This window comes from Mus musculus, chromosome 5, assembly GCF_000001635.26.
Source record: "Mus musculus strain C57BL/6J chromosome 5, GRCm38.p6 C57BL/6J".
Classification (NCBI taxonomy): Eukaryota; Metazoa; Chordata; class Mammalia; order Rodentia; family Muridae; genus Mus; species Mus musculus.
The window spans coordinates 11,748,284-11,775,601 of record NC_000071.6 but is presented as its reverse complement, the minus strand read 5'-3'; the positions used below and the strand labels follow the sequence as shown (position 1 = coordinate 11,775,601).

Below are 27,318 nucleotides of genomic sequence, written 5' to 3'. Positions count from 1 at the left end.
ACTGTATATTAATCAAAATCTGGTCCACAGTGTCAGTCAAGAATGTGCTTCATAGAGTGCTATAATTTAGGTGTAGGAGAATACATAGCAGCATGGATACAGTATGGAACTGATTGCATCATAAAGTGTGTTTCCATGGGGTAAGCCACATTATCCACAAGAGACCATCTTCTTGTATACCCCTTGGTGACATTTACTTCAATCTGTAGCCTAGGCTGCCTGACACTTACAGAAATCCATCTCTGGCTGTGGGTTCTAGGTTTACAGGAGTGGAGAGGAAACCTGAATAAGGAAGATGGTCTTAGAGTCAAGAGTTGTAAATCAATTTTTATTTACTGGAAATACAATGTTATTAAACAGGCTTTAAAAGTACAATACTAAAAAGAGATGAAAAGAAAAATTCAACCATGAAAACCAAATAAGAACATATAACTTCAGCAAAACCTAAAAAGTAAATAAAACAATAAAGAGCAAAACTTTAACCAAAACTTGAACAGAAAATGATTGAACATCAGCACCCTTTCACTGCATGTTAAGGAGTACAGACCTACAGCCTGTATCTCCTCTTGGACTGCTGTTGGAGGGGCAGTCACCTCAGTTGTTTCTCAAGAGGTGTTGCCAGAACAGGAAAGGGAACAACACCCTAAATCAGCTGGCTCACTGGCTTCCTCCCATTCACACCTTGTAAATGTACTGAGTGTAAGAAGATTCATTCAAGGTAGACTGTGGATGTTGGGGATGGAGTTCAGCAGGGGGCTCCTGAGGTGGAAACTCATTCTGCAGGAGGCTCTCTTCCTGGGATGTGGACATTTCAGCTCTTGCTGGAGTCGCTGAGTCCTAGGAGAGGAAGGCAGTTCTTAAGACACAGGCTTGGTGGAGACCTAAATGTCATCTGTCAGACTGCTGTCTCCCACTACCTCAACAGGACAGTTAACAATGATCTATTAACTGAAACCATTGCTGTTATATACATGTAGGGCAAAATGTCAAACAACACTCACAAACACATGGACTGGCAAGCTGTCACTCAGACTTCTATGCTTGCAAACCAAGAATTGGACAATAGGAAGAGACCTCATTGGATTGCAAGAAGAAAGGAGAAGCCCACCTGCCCACTAGATTAATGACCATGAGAAGCATTCATTTGATATTTGCATTTTGATTTTAACCCTGGAAGGTTCTTCCCACCTCAAGTCACATGACCCTTGCATGACCTCTGTCCCAGGACCTAGATGCTGCTCAATGCTCTGCATACCATCCCACTTATCATGAACACATGCAGAAATGTGGCATGTTATTCATCTGTCACCCTTTCTAGACTTCAGATTAAAGCAGAGCAGCAAGGTCCACTTGCCAATGATTTAGTTTCTCACAAGAGGCTAACTTCCCAGAATATGTGTGTATAAAAAGGGCAATGAACAACAACTACATGCCAAGAGGTGGGTGACTGTTTGGGAGTGTGGATTAGAAAGGTGGTAGGGGAAAGCAAAGATGAATCCAATGGGGCAAATGGTGTCAGACAGTATTTGCTTGAGTGAGCTGCTTGTCCCTACCTGAATTTGTTGGGTCTCATGGTTGCTGGTCTGCTCCTGTTCGTCCATTCAGGTTCAAGTCAACCAAATATTTCTCAATGAGAGCCCAATCAATCTCTACTTCCTTGTTCTTCTGGTTCTGTGTGACAGGCATCTTAAGATTCTTCTCCATCAAGAGCTGGCTATGTAGGTTTCTGGAAAAAACCTCTGCATAGTAAGATCCTGCAGCCTCCTCCTCTCATTCTTATGTATAGGCTCAATAACCCCACCAGGACCCAGGCTCCCATGAAGACATAATACAATCCATCTCAATAAATCCATGACAGCTGCACAAACAGCAAACAGCCATTTCAGAGAAGAAGAAATCATTGCTGCAGTTGGAACACCAATAAGGGTCCATGTCTCTCCAAAAGAAAGAGGGATCTCCATCGATCATTGACCGCCCAATGCATTAAGGCAACATCAATTAGTAGGGTGCAAATACCATCAGAGTAGATCAGCAGAACCAAAGGGAGGGCATCTATCCTTGTGTTATATCACACTCAGCTCTCTAAAACACTGCCTGATAACCAGACTCTCAGTAATGCATAATAACTATGCACAATCACTCTTCTACTGAGGCTTTTAAGGATGCCTGGACAATGCTGGGAGGGGTAACAGTGTCTTACGGATTTATGAAAACTGAGTCTATTATCCCAAGGCACACTGATGGCTAAAGGCAGAACGGGCAGAAGCAGAACTACAGACTCTCCAGTCCAGAAACCAAGGAATGCAGAAATTGCCATTCCACTGTTGACTTGCTAACTGGTACTTACGTAAAGTAGTCTATCCACTTATTGAGCTCCTGGATATTCTCTTGGGCCTCAATTATCCCCATCTCTAACTTATGCACAGAAGACAGGACCTGGTTCTTCGTTGATCTCAGTTGTTCATAGAATGGATTTTTCTTCTGGGTGGGCTTGGTCCTAGGAAGACAGAACTCCGTGAACATGGGCCTTTGGGAACACATTTCTCAGGCTGAGTGCTGGACTACCCCAGCCATGGAAAGCACATTCTGGATTCTATATACTGGGATGATCTTCAGCTTTGAATATTTGTTATCCTGGCCCAGGACAGCAGAAGCTAAGCATCAAGATGGAGGGTTCCCTGGCTCCCTGTGTTCATGCAGTAGGGTTGGATGTAGCAGTCTAACCAGCTATGTTCTCAAGAGCCTAGGCCCCAGGTCTTTGCCCACCAGAAACCTGTGATTACATTTTTCCTGTTTTCACAACTGGGGTGGTAAATCCTGAATAACTTATACCATAGAAACAGACCTTACACATAATCCTGGAGTTGTGATCAGACATCAGCACAGCTTTATAACATGCCCAAGGGATACAAGTGCATGGAAAACTGTGACCACATAGGCAAAGAACACTGTTAAATAAAGTGGGAGCTCTGAAACTTTAGCACTAACATCACCTTGAAATTGTTGTGAAGATGAATCCCCACACCAAAACACAGACCCCATAGCTTCCCAAGTTTGGGGGGAAAATTAAACTTACAAAAATCATGCACATGTAGGTACATGTGCACACACACAGTCTCACACACTTGAACACACTCACACACACACACACACACACACACACACACACACACACACACACACAGGAGAAAAGGAAACAGAATGAGAGACACAGACAGAAACAGAGAGCACAATGCGATGCAAAAGAAATGTATGCAGCATTACTGTCTTGCAGTATAAGGCAACAAAGAGGAACAGGAATGAGCCTCAGGCCTTCTAGATATACACTGAGAAGGAAAATGTGGGACCAGGCCCCTCTAGATACTACGAGGAGCTTCTAAGCACTCAGGCACCTGCCAGGCAAGTATAAACACTCACCATACACTCAAATCACGTAGAACCTTACAAAGCCACATCCTGTCAAGTGCTTTCCAAATGCATGCTGGGAACTCACTCTCCACTGCCTCTATCCCTGAATTCTTCATTCAGAATACAAGTCCTTCTTTTCTACTGGAGGAAGCAGAAGAGTCCATTTCTCATCTCCCTCCTGACCAAGCTTCAGGTTCTGCCTCTCTGCTATGAAGCATTCATGGACATGTGTTTGGGCATAGGGACAATCTGGTGGTACAGCTTCATAAAACCCACCTCCTATAAAGGATATGATGAGGCTGACATTGAAGACCCCAGACTGACACCACAGGGTTTGGAGCAGTGCATACCTATTGTAATTGGAACTCTGTTTGAAATCGATCAGGTGATCTCTCTGCTCATTTCTCAGCTGGATGAGGAGGTGCAGCTCTGTGGTCAGCCTCTCTTTTTCCTTTTTGAACTCCTTCTTACTTAGGTCAGGTGCAGTGGATGATGTGTGTCTTCGAGCCCCTTTAGGTAGAAGAATACAAAAATACTTTCATGTGAGAATTCAAAGAGTGTAGGCAGACCACCAAAAGAGAGACAATGCCTGGAAACTATTGACACCAGAAAGAGTTTGTTCTGGGCTTGAGATGCCTCCACAGTGGGTCTCAGTTCTACCAGTACTCTAGAGAGACCAGGAGATGTAAACAGCCAGGTGTTTCCTCTGTCTCCCTAAACAAGCTTATTATTACCAGAGAGATGTCTCCCTAAACAAGCTTATTATTACCAGAGAGACAGCTTTCTCAGGATTATTGTCAACTGAACAGAGTGTAATTTGGCTTCAGAGCCAACAGTCCCGTGGTTTCACAAGTCAGATGGTAAAATCACAATTCTCAAGTACTTTAGTGCTTGGAGATGCTCAGATCTCCTACCCAGTTATGCTAGGCCCAGGACTTGGGCTTCAAAAGTCATGCAGTGAGAGAACATGGTCAAAATACTATCAATTGCCCCTACTGAAACACCAAACACCCAAGAAGTAGCAATAGGATCCCTTCTCTGTCTGGGTGTCTCCACTCTGACAGGTCTGTGGTTACAGTGTAGAAATGCCTGCCACTCACAACTGGTGATTAAGAAAGGTACAGTGGGAACTGTCATGGACAGGATGTCAGAGTCATTCTGAGAACATGAGGTCATGGCCTGGAGCACAATTCTCTCCATTATACTACTCCCAAATAGCCACTGAAGTTAAAAAGCCCTGAGAGTGAAATACAGTCATGCCCTTCCCTAAAAGTGCATAGGTTAGACACTCTGTGACTCCTGATGGCCTCATTGTGTCGCCACGTAATACACACAATACTCAGTGAATGTAAATGCTTAAGAGTTCTTAGCATAGCAGTTTTGGTCTTGCCAGCTCCTGCTTAGGGGATGGAGAAAGTAATGTTCTGAAATCCTTGATGTTCAAGAATTTTGATAATTATGGAAATTCTTTGCTACCCAGAGACTCCAGTTCCTGATCCCCATTACTAGAATAGCCATCTCAGGCCACCCCTTCCAGGGAGCTCAACATCCACTTCCCAGGACTTACTCCACATTCTCCAAGTCCACCTCCTTCGACCTTCATTACTCTCAGATGGAAGGCCAGCATCTTTCCTCCTCTCTCTGGCCTCTCTCCCATCCACATTGGCTCTCCCAAAAAGATTGCAGAGTCGAGCAAACATGTTCACCAACCTAGTGGCTAGACACTGAGTGAGAATCCTATATGAGCTTGTCATGAGCTTGTCGCTACAACACTGGTGACATCACAGGAGATGCCAAGAACTCTCCAGGAGACAATAGAGTTTCCAAGAAGAGATTGCTGATGTCATGGTCTATAGCCTTTGACTCCCTGCTTATGTTCATGTGTTTCAATACCAGAATACTTGTCAGAGGGCTTGATTTCTATTCTATAAAGGAGGGAAATTCGCTGACTTCTGTTGCAGGATATTTGATTGCATTTTAAACCCCAAGATTGTACTATATTCTGAAAACAAAAACAAAAACAAAAACAAACAAACAAACAAAAAACCCCAAACAAATAAAAACCCTTTTTATAGTGTAGCTCATCCCTACCACAGACTTTTAACTCAAGAGCTGTCTGTTTACTGTACCTTCTTGTCTGGCTCAGGTGTAGCACAGACCTTTATTGCAAGACAAAGTCAACTCCAGGTCAAGAGGCAGAAGAATTAACCAGTTGAGAGGGAATGAAATCAACTAAACCAATGGAAGGTCTTTAAGTTCAAGGATATTTAAGACAGTGTGGAGAGAGATAAAAAATGCGTTCCTTCTTAGAGGTCAGCAGGGCAGAAAGGTCAGCTGGGTGCTTTTCCTGACTCTTTGAGCTGGCTCCTGAGTCTTCATTTGTAAAATGAAATGCGTTGCATATGTGTGTGTGTGTGTGTTTTTTTAAATGTATTTATTAGTTATTCCATTCGATTACATCTCACATGATATACCACTTCCTGGTTACCCCTCCACCAATCCCTCAAGCCATATCTTCCCTCTCCTCCTCCCCTTCACCTGGATGAGGGTGCTGCTTCAACCCACTCACCCTTTCCTTCCCTACTGCCCTCTACACTAGGGCATCAAAACTCTCCACAACCAAGGGCCTCACCTCCCACTGCTTTCAGCAAGGCCATCCTCTGTTACAATGTACCTGGAGCTATAGATCCCTCCTTATACACTCCTGGGTTTGTAGTCTAGTCTCCGGGAGCACTGGGTGGTCCTGTCAGCAGTTGTTGTTCTTCCAATAGAGTTGCAATCCCCCTCTGCACTTCCAGTTTTTCCCCAAGCTCCCCCAAGGAGTTCTGTTAGCTCAGTCTAATGGTTGGTTCCAACTGTCAGTTGCTGGCCAGACCTCCCAAAGAACTGCCACTCCAGGTTCCTGTCTGCAAGCACCTCTTGACCACAGGAACAGTGTCTGCTTTGGTTTCTGCAGACAGGATGGATCCCCAGGTAGGGCAGTCCCTGGATGGCCCTTCTTTCAGTCTCTGCCTCATTTCTTGTCCCTGTTCTTCCTTTGCTCAGGAACATTTCTGGGTTAAAAACTTTGAGATGGGTGGGTGTAACCAACCCTTGACAGAGGGCAATATCGGGGTGGGGGTAGGCAGAGGCACAGCTATCCTCTGGAGTTGGTCTCTACAGGTTTTATCTTCCCCTTCACTATGCATGTCTGCTAAAGTCATCCCCTTTGTGTCTTGGGAGCCTCACGATTCCCTGATGTCTGAGACCCACAAGAGGCTATCCTCTGTTCCTCACCCCACAACCCCTACATATTTTTGTTCAATTTCCTGACCCTTTTTTTTTCATACTTTTTTTTTCTTAGCCCTTTGTACCTGTCTCCCCTCCCTTTCAGTACCTTATACTTGCCCCCACCCCCTTATTTCCTTCCCTTCCTCTGTCTCTCCTATGTCCCATTCTACCTCCATCTCATATGATCATTTGTTCTCCCCTTAATGAAGGACTGAAGCATCCATACTCTGGTCTTCCTTCTAAGCACCATATGTTCTGTGGGTTGTATCATGAGCATTGTGATTTTTGGGTTAATATCCACTTATCAGTGAATACATACATGTGTGTTCTTTTGTGTCTGTTTTACCTCACTCAGGATGATATTTTCTAGTCTCCTTCCAATTATCTTCGAATTGTATGAAGTCATTGTTTTTAATAGCTGACTAGTACTCCATTCTGTGAATGTACCACATTTTCTGTATCCATTCTTCTGTTGAGGGAAATCTGGGTTGTTTCCAGCTTCTGGCTATTTTACATAAGACTGCTACAAATATACTGGAGCAGGAGTCCTTGTTATACGTTGGAATATTTTTTGGGTATATGCTTAGGAGCGGTATTGCTGGGTCTTTAGGTAAAACTATTTCCAACTTTCTCAGGAACCACCAGATTGATTTCCAAAGTGGTTTTACCAGCTTGCTGTCCTACCAGCAGTGGAGGAGTGTTTCTCTTTCTCCAGGGCCTGTTCAACATCTGTTGTCACCTTCATATTTGATCTTAGCCAATATGACTTGTTTGAGGTGGAATCTCAAGGTTGTTTTCATTTGTATTTTCCTAATAACTAAGAGTGTTGAACATTTATTTAAGTGTTTTTCAGCCATTTGTGATTCATCCGTTGACAATTCTCTGGCTCTGTATTCTACTTTTTAATAGGGTTATTCAGTTCTCTAGAGTCTAACTTCTTTAGTTCTTTGTATATTTTAGATATGAGACCTCTATCAGATGTAGAGGTTTAAACGATCTTTTCGCAATCTGTGGATTCCCATTTTGTCCTTTTGACAGTGTTCTTTTCTTCCAGAAGCTTTTTAATTCTATGAGGTCCCAGTTGTTGATAGTTGATCTTAAAACATAAACCATTGTTTTTCCATTCAGAAAGTTTCTCCTGTGCTCAAGTATTCCAGGGTCTTCCCCACTTTCTCTTCTATTCGATTCAGCAAATCTGGTTTTATGTGGAGATACTTGATCCACTTGGACTTGACCTTTGTACAAGGAGATAAGAATGGATGAATTTGCATTCTTCTTCATGCTGACTGCCAATTGAACTAGGATCATATGTTGAAAATGCTGTCTATTTTCCACTGGCTGGATTTAGCTGCTTTGTAAAAGATCAAGTGACCATAGGTGTGTGGGTTCATCTCAGGGTCATCAGTTCTGTTCCAATTCTGTACCTGCCTGTCTCTGTACCAATACCATGAAGTTTTATTACTATTACTCTGTAATACAGCTTAAGGTCAGAGATGGTGTGATTCCCCCAGAATTTCATTTATTGTTAACAATATCTTTCGCAAGTGAAAGATCTGTATGACTAGAACTTCATATCCCTGAAGAAAGAAATTGAAGAAGAACCCAGAAGATGGAAAAACATCCCAAGCTCATGGGTCAGTGTAATTAACAGTAAAAATGGGCATCTTACTAAAAGCAGTCTACAGATTCAATGCAATCCCCATCAAAATTCCAACTCAACTCTTCATAGAGTTAGAAAGAGCAATTTGCAAATTCATTTGAAATAACAAAATCCCAAGAAAAATATTCGAAATATTTTGGTTAGAATCACACCAAATTTTTTTATATTATTTGTAACTATTGTGAGAGTAATATTCAATGGAGTGATTGTCTTTCGAATTTTTAGAGGAAATCCACATGGCTCACTGACAGACATCCAAAGAAGTGACATATCATTTTTGTTTCGTTTGTCTTTACCTCTCTTCTTCCTGAACTTTAACTGAAAAGCACAAGACAATCAATGCAAATGAAAGAATTGTCCATTTCATGTTGATGATAAATTGAATCATGGAAAATGTATGCATCCTCTTGCGGTTTTACCCAGAATAAAGAATATTAAATTATTTTAGTCCGGATGGCTATATTAGTTTAATGGACCTATTAGGAAAGGAGCATCAATTACTTCTTTGTCATCAATACATTGACTCCTTTTCACTAAGACCATTAGATTCTCAAGCTACTCAGATCTCCAAGCAGCCTTCTGGTAGATACATTCAAATAATGTTAAAATTATACTTTGAAAACATTTTTGAAAAAAAAAATCCTTTCATCAAGAAACCTGTAAATTTGAATCTTGAAAAAATCTATCGAATGTATTTGTTATTTATCATTTTTCCATCTATCTATCTATCTATCTATCTATCTATCTATCTATCTATCTATCATCTTCTTTTTTATTATTGTTGACTGATACAACATCTACTTTTAGACACACTTGTTTTATTACGGAAAATACTACATTATATAGAGTAAAATCTATTTACTATTTCATTTCTGAGTTTGTGTTTAGATCTTGGCAATTGGGTAAAATGACACAGTGGGGATGGTGAGTAAACATCAATTGGACATGCCAATTTCAATTTTTTTGGTATTTATTTGGTCGTTGGAGTGCTGGCCTTTATGTAAATTTTAATTTTGTTTTCTGAAGTACCTTTTTAGTGTTTTAAATTTTCTTGTAATTTTATTACCAGCACATGTGAATTTCATTTTGCTAGTGTATTGCAGCAGAATTTATCTAAAACATGAATTCATTATTTTGAAGTCAAGTTTTTCAAGATATAGAGGTAAGGTTTATAAACAACTAAGAAAAAAATAATTTCATAGCATTGCTTTGAAATATCTACGTAGTCTTATCAGAAAGCAGTTGGTGGCAAATATTTCTTCTGTCACATGAGGTATGCATACACATGTCAGTCTTACATCTTCTTGGTTATGGCTATTTTAACAAGTGTGAGATTAGAGTTCATTGGGGTTATTACTTATGTTTATCCAAGACACTGTATAATCTTTCATGGGTTTTCTGTATGTTTGTATGATTTCTTTAGGAGGTGTGATGCCAATCCTTTATACACAGACAGGCGTTATAATTAAAAAATAAATTACATATTTGAATTAATGGTCAAATTTGAAGGTCTTGTGCTCTGTTGTGTACATCTTACTCTGCATAAAATTCAGATACAAAACACATTTTTCCTTTATCTTTTCATATTTTTTTTCAATAGCTTGGGCATTTCATCGTGGAAGAGGGGGTAGAGCAATTCTAGCAGACTTTGCCTCCTTAAACTATTAGAAAAGTTACACCAGTAAGCCTCAACAGCATGGCTGCCTATACATAATCTGAACAAGGACAACCGACAGATGTAAGCTGTCGAAGGGAGAAGTCTCAGGAGGCCTCAACCCTAGAGAAAGAATTCATGCCAACTAAGGGATGTTGAAAGTGAGAGAATGGCCTTTCAAGGGAATACAACACCAACTGGTTATTTAATGCCACGAAAACTCATATAAAAAGTAACATCAGTTACTAGAGACTGATCAAGCTGTATTTATGTATTAAAGAATACCACCATTACCCCACACTAAGGCCAATAACAATTAACACAAAAAGAGCCCATGAATTTGAAAAAGAGTAGGTATGAAGATGAAGTTTATGGAGGAAAGGGAAGGGGAGATATGATATACAATTACTTTATCATTTCAGGGTCATAAAAACTATATACAATAAAAAAGAATGAAGGGATTAATTTGGCTTGAAATTCAAAGGTGCAGTGCATCATCAAGGCAGAGAGGTCATGGACTCAGAAATCTCAGGCAGTTGGCCACTCATGAAACTGTGGTCAGGAAGTCGTGACACCGAAATGACTTATTGTGTTTTGCTATCTTACTTCTCTTTTTTCAGTGTGGGATCCTATCTGATAAAGTCATTTCTCCCACAGTGAGAGGAGGTTATTCTATCTTTTTTTTTTCTTTTTTGTTTTCTCTAATGTATTTTATTCTATTTTTATTAGATATTTTCTTCATTTATATTTCAAATGCTATCCTGAAAGTTCCCCATACCCTCCCCACATCCTGTGCTGCTACCCACCCACTCCCACTTCTTGGCCCTGGCATTCCCCTGTCCTGGGGCATATAAAGTTTGCAAGACCAAGGGTCCTCTCTTCCCAATGATGGCCGACTAGGCCATCTTCTGCTACATATGCAGCTAGAGATACAAGCTCTGGGGGGTACTGGTTAGTTACCTGGGGATACATCCCACAAATCAGCCACCAAACCCAGACACTATTGCATATGTCAGCAAGATTTTTCTGAAAGGACCCTGATATAGCTGTCTCGTGTGAGTCTATGCCAGTGCCTGGCAAATACAGAAGTAGATGCTCACAGTCATCTATAGGATGGAACACAGGGCCCCCAGTGGAGGAGCTAGAGAAAGTACCCAAGGAGCTGAAGCTGTCTACAACCCTATAGGTGGAACAACAACATGAACTAACCAGGTTAGTCTATCTTAATTAACCTAATCCTTATAACCTAATACAGATTAGTCTAATATCTTTACTTCAAGGTGATTCTATATCATATTAAATTTTCAGGTTATATAAACATTCCCATTTATAATATCTAATTTATAACACTCTACAACTACTATAAGTAAATTTGAAATAGCTTTTCTGGAAGAAAGATGCTAAGAACTTCACTTCTCATTTTTATAAAGTAATTCTTTCCTTCAATCAGTAGTCCTGATTACTTAGCATCATTCTCTGCTCCCTGAAAAACTGTACACCAGCTCCCTCTATTTTACACCTCATAGACTTATTGATAATTGATTTAGAAACCGTAAAACACCATGGCCATTGTTCAGTCAATGTTCAGTCATGTTTGTCTGCAGTTAGAATGAGAGAAAAGTGTTCTCCTCTGAAACCCATGATCTCAATTTTCTTATTGTCTTGGTAGATTATTATATCACACTTGTCTCTTGACATTTGTTGAAACATCTCAACCAAAAATAAATGGTCTGCTGTACATACACCAGTAATATTGTTACTTACTAGTTCACATTTAAAAGAAAGCAAACAAATATCCAGAACTAAAGCATTTTAATGTCTGTACTAATATTCTATGGGTGGCAAAATAAATATTTATATGAACGGTAAAAATGAAAGTTATTGTCAAATGACAGAAGGCCTTAATCCAGTAAAGATTTTACATTGTTTTTAATTTTCAAATTTCGGAATTATTTATAATAAAATAGACAAGAAATTCCTTATACAGCCAGCCGTGGTGGCGCACGCCTTTAATCCCAGCACTTGGGAGGCAGAGGCAGGTGAATTTCTGAGTTCGAGGCCAGCCTGGTCTACAAAGTGAGTTCCAGGACAGCCAGGGCTACACAGAGAAACCCTGTCTCGAAAAACCAAAAAAAAAAAAAAAAAGAAATTCCTTATACATAGTACCTTAGTTACATTTCTAATTCTGTGAAGAGACATTATGATCAAGCAACTTTTCAAAAAAAAGTGTTTATTGGAATTTAGAGTTTAGAAGCAGGATCCATGATCATCATATTGGAGGAGATGACACTAGCCACATAGGCATGGTATTACAGAAGTAGCTAGTAATTTACATCTTATCTGCAAGTAGGACGGAGAAAGAGAGAGACAGAGACAGAGAGACAGGAGACAGAGAATGACAGAGAGACACAGAAAGAGACAAAGAGTGGACCACAGACAGAGAGACAGACAGAGACAGGTAGAGACAGAGAAAACCACAGAAGACACACTAACTTGCGCAGAGAGAGAGAGAGAGAGAGAGAGAGAGAGAGAGAGAGAGAGAGAGAAGCTAACAGAGCATGATGTGTTTTTTTGAAACTTCAAAGCTCACTGCCAGTGACATATGTCCTCCAACAAAGCCACAACTCTTTCCCAAAGAGTCCCACTAACTGGGTCCATTGTTTAAATGTATGAATCTATGGGGCCATTATTATTCACACCACCATAGATAGGAACCCCACTTCATACCTTGATACTTTTGTTTTGTTTACAGCTGATTGAAACAAAAATTGACAATGACCTCAAAGCCTAGTCTTCAGAAGCAGGTGTTTTGAATTTGATATGTTGTTTTCCAAAAGATCTGTTAAGCATTGACATTTTTATTAAGGATGAGGTCTGAAAAATTATAGATGACAATATGTAATATTGAAAAATAATTTAGTAAAACTGTGCATGGGAAAATGAAAGATATATAGAAAAACTAGTGAACAGAATCTATGAGACACAGAAGTAAAGAAGCAGAGTGTTTTTTTATTTGTTTGTTTGTTTTTTTGTTTTTTTTCCATTTTTATTAGGTATTTAGCTCATTTACATTTCCAATGCTATACCAAAAGTCCCCCATACCCACCCACCCCCACTCCCCTACACACCCACTCCCCTTTTTGGCCCTGGCGTTCCCCTGTACTGGGGCATATAAAGTTTGCGTGTCCAATGGGCCTCTCTTTCCAGTGATGGCCGATTAGGCCATCTTTTGATACATATGCAGCTAGAGTCAAGAGCTCCGGGGTACTGGTTAGTTCATAATGTTGTTCCACCTATAGGGTTGCAGATCCCTTTAGCTCCTTGGGTTCTTTCTCTAGCTCCTCCATTGGGAGCCCTGTGATCCATCCATTAGCTGACTGTGAGCATCCACTTCTGTGTTTGCTAGGCCCCAGCATAGTTTCACAAGAGACAGCTACATCTGGGTCCTTTCGATAAAATCTTGCTAGTGTATGCAATGGTGTCAGCGTTTGGATGCTGATTATGGGGTGGATCCCTGGATATGGCAGTCTCTACATGGTCCATCCTTTTATCTCAGCTCCAAACTTTGTCTCTGTAACTCCTTCCATGGGTGTTTTGTTCCCACTTCTAAGGAGGGGCATAGTGTCCACACTTCAGTCTTCATTCTTCTTGAGTTTCATGTGTTTAGCAAATTGTATCTTATATCTTGGGTATCCTAGGTTTGGGGCTAATATCCACTTATCAGTGAGTACATATTGTGTGAGTTCCTTTGTGAATGTGTTACCTCACTCAGGATGATGCCCTCCAGGTCCATCCATTTGGCTAGGAATTTCATAAATTCATTCTTTTTAATAGCTGAGTAGTACTCCATTGTGTAGATGTACCACATTTTCTGTATCCATTCTTCTGTTGAGGGGCATCTGGGTTCTTTCCAGCTTCTGGCTATTATAAATAAGGCTGCTATGAAGATAGTGGAGCATGTGTCCTTCTTACCAGTTGGGGCATCTTCTGGATATATGCCCAGGAGAGGTATTTCTGGATCCTCCGGTAGTACTATGTCCAATTTTCTGAGGAACCGCCAGACGGATTTCCAGAGTGGTTGTACAAGCCTGCAATCCCACCAACAATGGAGGAGTGTTCCTCTTTCTCCACATCCTTGCCAGCATCTGCTGTCACCTGAATTTTTGATCTTAGCCATTCTGACTGTTGTGAGGTGGAATCTCAGGGTTGTTTTGATTTGCATTTCCCTGATGATTAAGGATGTTGAACATTTTTTCAGGTGCTTCTCTGCCATTCGGTATTCCTCAGGTGAGAATTCTTTGTTCAGTTCTGAGTCCCATTTTTTAATGGGGTTATTCGATTTTCTGAAGTCCACCTTCTTGAGTTCTTTATATATGTTGGATATTAATCCCCTATCTGATTTAGGATAGGTAAAGATCCTTTCCCAATCTGTTGGTGGTCTTTATGTCTTATTGACGGTGTCTTTTGCCTTGCAGAAACTTTGGAGTTTCATTAGGTCCTATTTGTCAATTCTCGATCTTACAGCACAAGCCATTGCTGTTCTGTTCAGGAATTTTTCCCCTGTGCCCATATCTTCAAGGCTTTTCACCACTTTTTCCTCTATAAGTTTCAGTGTCTCTGGTTTTATGTGAAGTTCTTTGATCCACTTAGATTTGACCTTAGTACAAGGAGATAAGTATGGATCGATTCGCATTTTCTACATGATAACAACCAGTTGTGCCAGCACCAATTGTTGAAAATGCTTTCTTTCTTCCACTGGATGGTTTTAGCTCCCTTGTCGAAGATCAAGTGACCATAGGTGTGTGGGTTCATTTCTGGGTCTTCAATTCTATTCCATTGGTCTACTTGTCTGTCTCTATAGCAGTACCATGCAGTTTTTATCACAATTGCTCTGTAGTAAAGCTGAAGTCAGGCATTGTGATTCCACCAGAGGCTCTTTTATCCTTGAGAAGACTTTTTGCTATCCTAGGTTTTTTGTTATTCCAGATGAATTGCAAATTGCTCCTTCTAATTCGTTGAAGAATTGAGTTGGAATTTTGATGGGGATTGCATTGAATCTGTAGATTGCTTTTGGCAAGATAGCCATTTTTACAAGGTTGATCCTGCCAATCCATGAGCATGGGAGATCTTTCCATCTTCTGAGATCTTCTTTAATTTCTTTCTTCAGAGATTTGAAGTTTTTATCATACAGATCTTTCACCTCCTTAGTTAGAGTCACGCCAAGATATTTTATATTATTTGTGACTATTGAGAAGGGTGTTGTTTCCCTAATTTCTTTCTCAGCCTGTTTATCCTTTGTGTAGAGAAAGGCCATTGACTTGTTTGAGTTAATTTTATATCCAGCTACTTCACCGAAGCTGTTTATCAGGTTTAGAGTTCTCTGGTGGAATTTTTAGGGTCACTTATATATACTATCATATCATCTGCAAAAAGTGATATTTTGACTTAATCCTTTCCAATTTGTATCCCCTTGATCTCCTTTTGTTGTCGAATTGCTCTGGCTAATACTTCAAGTACTATGTTGAAAAGGTAGGGAGAAAGTGGGCAGCCTTGTCTAGTCCCTAATTTTAGTGGGATTGAAGAAGCAGAGTCTTAATGGTAGAAAAAACGGAGCATAATATAGTTTAGAATTGTAAGGGAAATGGTAATAAATGAAATAAAATGAGAAAATATGCTCTAAAATTTAAGTAGAAAGAAACAGACAACTGAACTTGATATGCTTGTAGGCTCCCAATGTATCAATGTAAACATGATCTGATAATTAAAGCTGCTATTGACATCTTGGACCCAGTAGATTCTCCATGAGTCTGAAATGGATATCTTTGAGATAATTTCTTCCTTTCCCTATTGAGACAAATATAATTGATGTGTGAGGCTAAATTCATACTGAAAACCGTTTATTTTGTCATATGGCAAAGGGTGGAAAGTCAGATTCTAAATTTTCCAGTCTGACCTAACCCAGTAGTAACTGTGAAGCTCTGTTCTGGTGACTGCATTTTAAGAGGAAATCTGCTGCAAGGGCTTCTGGAAAAGCCTTTTATACTTCAGATGAAAATGGAAAAATTCATCTGGAGAACTTTCCCACCTACTTTATTCTTTTCAGGCATGGTTTTTGGCGAAGTAACATCCACCCTAGGCTCATAGAACCTTAAGTTAATATGCCTATGAAAGTAAAGCTGAAATGCAGATAGAACCACAACCTAAAGTCATCTCTCTCTCTCTCTCTCTCTCTCTCTCTCTCTCTCTCTCTCTCTCTCTCTCTCTCTCTCCTCCCCTCCTGCCCTCCCTCCCTCCCTCCCTCCCTCTCTCTCTCTCTCTCTCTCTTGTATATATATTTCTTCCCCTAGACAGGGTTTCTAGGTATAGCCCTGGCTGTTCTGGAACTCACTTTGTAGACCAGGCTGGCTTCAAACTCAGAAATCCGCTTGCCTCTGCCACACATGTGCTGTGGTTAAAGGTATGTGCCACCATGCCCGGCTCTATATTTTACTTTTATATATATATTTTTTACTTATATATATATATTTTATATAGCATTGGATCATCAGATATTCATGTTCTGTAGTACCAGGAAGCATTTGTGAACTCTGAAAGACCAATCAGGAGAGGATCTGATACAATCATACAAGAGTCTTTATATATATATATATATATATATATATATATATATATATATATACATATATACATATATGCATATATATGACTTATATATATATGACTTATATATTGTATATATATTTAAATTTTATATAGTTTATAATGACTTATATATTTTATAATGAGATGATATATCTCATTATATATATATGACAGTGATAGACATAGATATACATTTAAAACGAACATATATCAAAATTGCATTTGAATAGTCATTTTCAGAAAAATGAAAGCTCAGACAGTATGTTATCTGAAGATAATAGTAAATAAATGCTTGCACAAAAGTTACTTATTTCTTAAACAAATGTTACTAAATGACTCACTGTAACTTAAAGTAACAATAATAAACATGTCACATAGGACTTATGGTATAAAAAGAAATAATTCAATAGAATTATCCATAATCATAAAAGTTAACAATAAGGTAAATGGGATGATATGCCTTTATTAATATAAATGGGAAATTTAAGTATCAGGGAATGATACACAACATTAATTTTAAATATTATTGTCATCTTGGGAATCATAATTAGTGATACAATCTCCAATTATATAATTAATCAAGAAAAGTAAATATAATTTATAGTCTTAAATGAAATATAAAATTGAAGTAAGTATTACTATAAATTTGTGAAATTTGAAAAATAAGTTTCTGTGTGTATCAAGAGAGTTACACTTAAATCCATAAAGAGCTTTCATTTCTCACTCAGTGAAATGTCAATAGTTAAAACACACTACCATCTATGAAGATGAATTCTGCAACAAAATGAGATAGTGACTAGGCAATATTTTTTGACCTTTCTTTTAAAAGCCAAATGTATTTTGGTATTTTCAAAAAGGAAATAAAAGTAGATGTGTATCACTGATGTTCACATACATTTACAACTGCTTTATTTGTAATATATTTCAATTGTAGGAGCAACATGCAGACAAATATGTAAGTAGAAAGACTAATACATCAGCAGAAATCAGCTGCCTCACACATGAGCCACAATGTGCACTGATCTCCAATACAACAGGAATCAAACGAAGCCAAAGCCAACTATCTGATAACATGTGATCACTTTACATGACAACATAGGAAATGTAAATTATTTTTTTTTGTCACAGATATTAACTTCCTAATTTTTAAAGGTGAATATATGGGAGCAAATTAGTTGAAAGAACTCAAGAAGAAATTTCTAAAGTGACAGAAATCTTCAATTTTTTGTGATGACTGTGATATATTTACATTCTGTTTCCACCAAGGAAACCCAGGCCCAGAAATCATGTATTTTCTCTCCTTTCATGATGATAGCATTGGATCATCAGAGATTCATGTTCTGTAGTACCAAGAAGCATTTGTGAACTCCGAAAGACCAATCAGGTGCCGATCCGATCCGATCCAATCACACAAGAGTCTTTATTCATAAGTTCAAACTCGGGCTTAAGTCATGCTGACACACAGGATGGTTTCGGTGGATAAAAGCCCCAAACACTCCTCAGGACAAGGTTTTATAGGAAATATCAAGAGAAGGGTGAGTGTTTCTAGTCTGGCTAAGCATGTAATTGGGGGTGGGGCTACTATGGTCTTCATCATAATTGGCTGGCGCTAGAAGCCAAACCATAAACTTAACTTCTGTTTTCCTCATGACTGGTGATTGTTAGGCAGGGAGGGCTTGTAATATGGAGGTGCAAATTTGTTGGGAGAATAACCTGGAGAGACAGGTCGTGTGTGTGTGTGTGTGTGTGTGTGTGTGTGGCGGCAGGGGGGGGGGTGGCGGCGGCAGGGGGGGGGGGTGCCTGGAAACTGGTGCCAGGCACTGGCCTGTTAGTTTACTTGAGTTCAAACTTGGGTTAGGTTCTATAAGATGGAGTCTAAACCCAAAAAACTTGGTCTCTAAGTTCTACTTGGAATACAGGGATAGTCTAGAAATTTAGTCAGGGGTTATTTACGAGGAACAGAAAGACAGAAAACAGAGCACAGTAGTATAAAGAGTTAAGGGCAATAATAGAACTGTAATCATTAGATTTGATAGGAACTGGAAGGCAGGGTGTTAGCATTCTGTCTAAACTCCACCCCAAAGTTACCTGGCAAAGGCAGGTAGGCCTGACCCACTATAAAAAGGTGTGCTCATACCCTCCTCCTTCTCTTGTTCCTTTCTTGCTCTCTTGGGATATTGCTCCCTTACTCTTCCCTCTCCCCGCCTCACCTCCATGTGGTCATGACTGGCTTCTACTTCTCTACTCTCTCTCTACCTTTCTCTGACTCTACTACTCTCTTAATTCCCCTCCCCATACCCTGAATAAACTCTATTCTATACTATATGGTCATATGGCTGGTCGCTCAGTGGGAAGGGATGCCTTGTCATGGCCCTGCTGTGACACCCCCTTCCCCCATACCTGACTACACCCCCATAGAACATATTCCTTCTCTACTTAACTTTTTATAAACACATCACAGGGTAAACAGGGAATATTCGGAGGAATAATTAACACTCATGGTCTTTTGGAAAAGCCACATGGAACTCTGCTACTATAAGAATTTCATAAAATATATCCTTCTATACATGCAAAGATTTTATGGGGGAGGCCATATTAAAAGTAATTTCCCCTGCTACCAGATTAAATACCCAGTTGCAGGAATGGGTCACCTCTTGGTGAAATGTTAGTAAATAGGTTCATAAAGACATCCCCCTTCCTCAAATTAGAGAATATTCCAAGTAGTGGCTACCCTCTGGAAATTGACACTAGGACCCTAACGCTAAAACATCACATATTTGAATCATAGAACCTGTAGACATTAATCTGGTACTCAACTTCAAGCTTCAACTCTACTGTCTTCAGTGCTATGCAGGCTGTTAGAGGAGAACTGTTAGCCTCAACCTCACCCAGATGTGAGCTCTTAAAGCCACAATGACTGGATTGACAAATTAGGCCCACACTTTGAATGGTAACATACATTTCACTGGAGTACCCAAACAAATGTTTGGATTAATGGCCTGTTCCATGAGATCAAACCTAACCTTAGAAATATTAAGTACAACAAAATTTGTGGCTAGGTAAGTCAAAGTTTCTAGTGGAGAATGAAGTACTATTATTTTGTTTAATAGATATAGTATTAAAACCACTCCCAGTGACTTTCTCCTGTACCCGTAGATCAGAGTCTCTCCGACCTCTAAAGAAAAGCCTCTATTTGTTGTAGTAGGTAGTAGTTAATACAGAGCCTCGAGCATTTCAGCAGGAAGAATAAAACAAGCTGTCTAGTACTCAGCTGTAAATCAGACATTTATGTGTCATATTTAGGCCCAGCAAATTATCTAGAAGTGGGCCAGAAAGCTTAGAAAGGCCAAGGTTGTAGATAAAATCAAGAAAACTGTTTTCCAAGCACATGGAAAATAAACATGTGAATTCACAATTATGTGACAGCACACATAAGGTATGCAAAAATTCCAGCTAGGAAAAACTATTGTGTACTTGAGGAAAGTTGGTATGTAATTTCACCACTAGCTGAGAAGCTATTAGTTCTTCCTAGCTATTGAGGAGGAAAAGCTAATATTTTGATATTATGACTCCTGGTAGACTCACCACACAACAGAACAGGGTTCTATTCCAAGGTAAGTTAAGTATCAAAAACTGGAGAAAGACGAAAACCAAGAAATCATCTCATAGTTGGGTAGGAAGGAAAAGGAGGGTTGAAAGGGTGTTAAATGATGGGCAGTCATATGTCCCAATATATTATGTAAAGTTTTCAAGGAATTAATAAAATATCTTTTAAAGCCTATGCAGGTACCATAATATCAAACAGTTAGAATGCATGTGCATTGTGTAATGAATTATACACTTAAAAAGTGGGAGTTAATTAGGCAATGAAGGTAAACTTGATGAATGAGTTTCCTGCTTTTACACAAAGGTGCACAGAAGTCTCTGCCTCTGTCTATGTTCCTCTCTCTGTCTCTGTCTATGTTCCTCTCTCTGTCTCTGTCTATGTTCCTCTCTCTGTCTCTGTCTATGTTCCTCTCTCTGTCTCTGTCTATGTTCCTCTCTCTGTCTCTATGTTCCTCTCTCTGCCTCTGTCTATGTTCCTCTCTCTGTCTCTGTCTATGTTCCTCTCTCTGCCTCTGTCTATGTTCCTCTCTCTGTCTCTGTCTCTATTTATGCTCCTGTCTCTGTTTGTCTTTGTCTCTATCTGTCTCTGTCAGTCTCTGCCTGGATCTCTCTTCCTCTCTCCCTCCTTCCCTTCCTGTGCTTTAGAGTTTTTTCTCCATCCACTCTTCCTTTATTCTCTCACCCTCTCCCTTTCTCCACATACTTATCTCCTTCCTTCTCCCTTTGCCCTTTTCATTCTCTTCCTTTTCTCCTTCCTTCCCCTACCATCTTCCTTCCAGTTTTTTTTGTTCTGTCTATTCCAATACCTCTAGCCTCTTCCTTTATATACCCTTTAGTCTCCATTTTCTTCTTTATTCTCTTGCCTCCCTACCTTCTTACCTTCTTTTTTTGTTTCCTCCTATTCCCATTCTTCACCATCTTTGCCTCCTCTGACATCCCCTTCCCCTCTTCTCTTTCTTCTTTCCTTTTATATATTGGCCCCCACTTTTTTCCTTATTTTCAATGTTTCTCTTTATCTTTTCTTCCTTTATCACCTGAGGAAACAGTAAGGCAATATTTATGATCAGAAATATGGCTTTCAATAGATACTTTTTTACTTCAGAACCCTTGTTTTTTGATAGAATACATACCTACTTAGAAGAAAAAAACTGTTTGCTTGCTAAATCACCTACTCAACAGTATTCCATTACAGCAGCCAGAATCTAGCACTTCAGAAACAAAGTACCAGAGAAACAAATGGGCAGCAAACATCAACTCTGAAATACATTGTCTCTGATCTATGCAGCTTGGATAGTGAATTTCTTTCCATAAATAGTTAATAAGGTATGTTAAAAATATGAATATATATATATACAAATATATATATATATATTTGAAGTAGTTACATAATTTCCATTTAACTTGTCATTCTTTCATTGACAGACCTGTGGAGCTTGGTCCACTCATACTATTTTTGGGAAGCCATTTGAAAATACTGTGAAATTTAGGACAAATGGGTATATAAAAATCTCTTATTTGGTATAGTTTCAGAGACTACTTTGTAGCAGTGGTGAACTATCAAGATCATTTCAAAATTAAATTTATATTTTATTCGACAATTATGTAGTTGTTTTTATTTTTTCCTGGAAAGATAGATTACATATACCATTTAATCTTAAAATTATTTCAAAAGCATATATTTCTTATAAAATTTTAATTTCTCTTTAATTATTTTTGAATCCATCAAATGTAAACAGTTTCAATAAAATTGCAAATGCTACAAAACCCAAAAACCCAACCAACTACCAGATGGAACTTTTCTAAAAGGTGAAACAGAAGTATTTGGACAAATTTGCCAAGGACTAAAGTTAACTATAATGAGAAGGCAGAAGTAGCCAACCTTGAGGAGATTAATATTCTCATAGAAAGAGAATGTGTCCCATACATGGGAAAGATTAAGGGTGAAATGCCACAGAATTTGACTTGTGACAACAATTCTCTATTGTTTATATCTTACGGCAGCAGCTGATGTATAACTCTTCTTTGGCTAAAACAAAGTGACTGATATAAATGGACTGTCCTAATAGACATTAAAAGCAAGGGACTCTGAAGGCTTTTCATGTTTCCTGGAGAAGGTTACATTTCCTCCTATGCTTGAACACATTTTTTTGACTAATTTCAAGATGCAATGTATTCAGATATTTTCTGTAAGCACTGAATTGCTATATTGAATTGGATGGTATGCAGCTTTATTCTGTCACCTCACATATGATAAAACTCTGCCTTGATTGAAACTGGAATCAGATGTGATAAAAACTAAATTCTTGCTAGCAGAGAGATAGCCATGCTTGTAACCCGGGTCAGCAGTGAGTTGTATATTGATATGAGCAAGTTACTGGAACTTTTGCTCATTTCCCTTTTTTGGTAAAGGAGAATATCAATGAAAGCCACACCACAGGGCCACAGAGCTCTTAAGAAAGGAGGAAGAAGCACTAGGAACAGTGTGTTTCTTTTGAAGTATTACTTGCTAAGTACCAGCTCTCACAAGAGGACTATTTCCATGCTAGGTCACAACTCTAATATGCATGAAGTACACTATTGTGGCAATGCAAAGTTTTTCTCATACCTTTATTGTGATCATTATTTCAACCCACAGTATATGATCTCCCTTAATTATTTTTACATTTTCCAAAAATGGGGTCAAATGATTTAGTGAATAATAGAGTAAAATTAATGTTCATGAGTCTTCAAAACTATGTGTTAATATAACGCAGGTATCTACTGTCTTTGGTTGAGAAATCCTAAGCCTGAACTTAATTTTCTTAATGCAGGAAGTACCTTTGCCAATTGAGCCATTTTGCTGGCCTGGATTAGCATTTCCATTGTATAAAGAGATTAAAATTAATTCTGACTTTCCACTGAATTATTGTTAAAGAACGGTAGTAGACAGCTCATAGTTCTTATGGAGTGCCTACTACCATCATTCTGTTCAAGTGGGCATATAATAAACTGACTCCTAATAACTTATCATCAAAGAAGATCTTTCTTAGTGTTTTATAGATAGGAAACAACACAAAGACCTACAACTGGTCAAGGCATAGAGGGAACAAGAGGCTAAGGAAGACTCAACACTAACTGGAACGTATATATTCCATCTCCTCCTCTTAAGGTTGAAAGATCATTGCAGAATAAGGGTGTAGAAAGATTTTAATACCCAAAATTGTGAATCACTACAGCAAGTCTTTTTCAAGAAACATATATGGTACCCTCCTTAAATCTTCACAAATGCTTAGTAGGATCCAAACTTTCTTCTTTCTAGCAAAATCATATCTCTGTTAGTAGGTGGTTCTCATTGCAAACAATAATAAGAAATGCGAAGGATCCATGGCTTTTCATTTATTTATATTAGTAATTTGTCATTAATTTATAAAATAATAAAACAATAACAATAATTTATTTTTACCAAAAATACTCAAATGAAGAAGAAACTATTTAAAACTTTAAGATTTATTATTACTTTATGGGTATGACTTATTTTTTTCTGAATGTATGTACACACATCCTGTACATACAGTACCCTCAATGGTTACAGATATCATTTGATCTTCTGGCACTCTATTCACAGAAGATTTTGAGCAACCATATGAGTGCTGGGAAATCAATCCAGACTCCCTGCATGAGTAACAAGTGCCCTTAGCCATTTCACCATCTCTTTAGGACAGAATAATTTTATTATATCAAAACATGACTGAAAATAGCAGAATACTTGCTTATGGTTCCCCATGCTCTAGCTACCCAGGGTTACATAAAATATTTGTGATACTTGGAAGTAAAATATGTTGTTTTATATATGAGCATAAGACCAAATATGAGGCTGTCTCATTAATTAACTAATTAATTATTTATTACACATTACAAACATTGTACAGATAAACAACTAACAAATTCTCCCTCTTGGTGAAAAACAGTCTTCATAATCTACATGGATATTGATCGACGAAGCACAGAAACTTCTCAGCATACCAATGCATTTTTGTCCTACTAGGCAAGACCAAACAAAAATATTCACTTGGTTTGCCCTTATGATATTATACAATACTAAAAGCAAACTAGACCACTCAAATTATGAGTGAATAATACATTCAGAAACAGAACATGTAGTAATATTTAATGACTATGTCTTAATTTTAATTGTAAATCTGAAGGAAATAAAATAAAAACAAGCTTACTAATTTTATTTCTCACATGGCAAAAACTCTACTATTATCAAGCAGGGGAGGGGTTTTCAAGGAAAGAAAAAAAAGAACCTCCTATCTTAAAAATATTGGAAATTTAGCTTATTTCTATTGCTGGTTAGAGAGGGAAAATTTTTTAGAATTGGAATACTATTAGAAAGTCAATCAATGAAAATTTAATATTAAACTTTCCAGCTGAAAACTTTGTAATATAAGAGATAGAACTGCCCTCAAGACTTATGAGTAAAACTTAAGAAAATAAAGACTATATATTTGATCTGGTCCTATGTTAGCATGGCTGAGAATCTTTTGTTATCTTTAAAGTTTATTAGTACTGTTCAGACTACTTTCATTTTTTAACCATTTCTAGTGTGAATTCTAATACTATTTCAATAGAATAACCTAGCTAATATGTAGCTCTACATTACAAAATATAAAGGCTCTTTTCAAAATGCTTCTGTAGTTGTTAAATTAATTCCAAATACATCTGTATTAACTTGTCTGTTAAGCTTTTTGGAATTGTAATACATTTGTGTTTATGGCATGAAATTCATTCAGTAGTTTGAGTACAAGTAAATATAAAGGGTTAACACAAAGCTGGAATATGATGGTGAGCTCTGGCACTTAACTAAATATCCTTATATTATGGTATGAACTATGTCAGACATTCTGCCTTTACCTTGCTACCAACAACATATACAAGCAAAACCCAATGAAACTGAAGAAAACAAAACAAAACAAGAAGATAGTGTCAAAATAATGCATAATTTACGATTATTGGTAAATCATATCGTTTTGGAGAATTATAATTGCCCACTTTCAGTGCTTATTTGCTTTATTAAAGCTTACAGTTAGAGTAATTATCTTTTGAAAACCCAGTTAGGATTAAATTAAATCCCAGAATGAGCTACATATGCAAAATTTTCTCAGACCTTACTGTCATCTAGCATTTTTTAAAAAAATAAAATGTCTTAAACTGTCTTGAGTTTGATAATCCTACAAGCTAAAAAGAGGAATAATTGTGCCGTGTTTCTTAAATTTGCAGATTAAAATATTTGGTACACAATTTAAAAAGAAAAGTCATGGGGAGGAATATCCAGAGGATGATACTTTGCCCCAGGAAAATGTACAGCTCATTGCCTACGTTAAATGACTATGCAAAACCACAAGAACCTAAGAGATGGTACTCAGCACTCTAATATAAGGAGCACACAGCCAAGCTTTGTGGTGATTTTTTTTCACAAATTGCTTAGTTTTTTCCCCTAAAATGTTCAACATCAGTTAAACATTACCAGAAAATAAATTATTACTCACCATCTGTCTTAGAATCTGAGTATTATATTCCCCATTATAAAAATTTAGTAATCACAACCTTAGAAAGTGTTATGGAAATTCATCATTCATTTGATATACAGACAATACAGAATTCAAGAACAAAATAATCAGCACTAAATAATTATTGTTAGAAATTGCAATAACAAAACTTCAATAATACCTCATGGTAAAATGAGTACTATTACTGTACTTTTCATCCTGGGGTGGCAGTTGTAAAGTTAGTCACCATGGCACATTTACTCACAAAAAGTCAATTCTTTAATATTAAGCAGAAGAAATTATGTTGGACACCGTTACCCACATTACTGCTCACAGTGATGGAACAATAAAAGGAGTGCAGAGAATTGTCATAGGCAGTACTGTGCATAGAATAGAGGCAATAATACCTGTTCTATTATCAGTCTGTTCCTGCATACAAAATCCATACCATAGGCTGTCCTCAGATGTCTACCTCACAATAATATTAATCAATTTAAAATCAGGACTTTATGGAACTGTTTTGGTAATATCAACTTAAGTTGATATTCAATGCCTTAATGCAGCTACCACTTTGTGTATCTCAATGGAACAAAGACCAGTACAAAGTGGTTCTTCTGGCCTTGATTTTTCAGATTTCATGCCCCAGCTAGAAGAAATGACCAGTGAGCTTACTAAGAGTCTAGTCTTGTAATAAACTATAAACTTTTGTGCTAGAAGAATCTAAGGATGGAATTTTCCCAAGACAGGCACCAAAACTTACATTTAAGAGCATTACCAAACTCATGGTTTCACTACATATATTTACGTTTTGAAGGGAAAATACTGTGTTTAAATTCTAGCAGCCTCTGAGCACAACTTGAGGGATTTAAAAGTTTAAATGATTTACTGAGTTGATTTCCTTTGCATGATGATGCCTTGACAAGGTATACTTTCTTTGGTTGCCTGATTAAAATCAACTATTAGGTGAAAATTGGAGCGGGTCATGAAATGAGTGTGTGAGTGTTTGACCTGATTAATGATTTCAGTGAGCTGTGTGGTGCCAAAAAGGTGCAAATATCCAATTTCTGGTCACATCAGAATGGGCTAAAGAGTTTACTCTTTTGATCTGCATTTACTCTTCACAAATGTCTACTAAATTCTATGTTGTTTGATTATAAATCCACTTAAAGATGTTTAGATTTAACTAATAAATAAATGTGGCTTTTTTTTTTTTTTTTTTTTTGCTTTCGACTAAAGCCTCCAATCTGTACCACAAACACCTCAGTCCCTTGTGCATTCTGTTCTTTTTTCTAATTTAATGATTTAATGTGGTTAATTATCTCTAAATCACACCTCCAGTTTATTCCCTTGTCTGACTTAGTTCTTCTAAGACAATGCTCATTAGACTCATCCATGTTTCATAAGGAATTATATACTTATTTTACTTATTTTGTCATGTTGATACAAAGTTTTGCTACAGAGTCCCAGACTAGGTTGAAACTCAGCAAAACAAAACCACCTTGAACTTGCTATCCTGCCTCTGCTTCTGGAAGGCTGTTTCTATAGAATTG

At 38.0% G+C, this 27,318-nt stretch overlaps 1 long non-coding RNA gene and 1 pseudogene across 2 annotated transcripts; one reads left to right on the top strand and one right to left on the bottom strand.

Moving 5' to 3' along the window:
• Positions 1-307: 307 nt before the first annotated feature.
• On the bottom strand, positions 308-6,062 carry Gm8926 (annotated as a pseudogene). Its single transcript, XR_376780.3, has 6 exons — positions 6,041-6,062; positions 4,976-5,132; positions 3,759-3,918; positions 2,348-2,497; positions 1,554-1,726; positions 308-837 (listed from the first exon to the last, which is right to left on the bottom strand). The product of XR_376780.3 is annotated as a predicted gene 8926 (transcript).
• A 231-nt stretch (positions 6,063-6,293) lies between these two features.
• Positions 6,294-25,769, top strand: 1700003C15Rik (RIKEN cDNA 1700003C15 gene). The gene is made up of 4 exons (NR_045478.1): positions 6,294-6,381; positions 17,950-18,169; positions 21,433-21,563; positions 25,500-25,769. It is a non-coding gene; the product is annotated as an RIKEN cDNA 1700003C15 gene (long non-coding RNA).
• Positions 25,770-27,318: the final 1,549 nt, after the last annotated feature.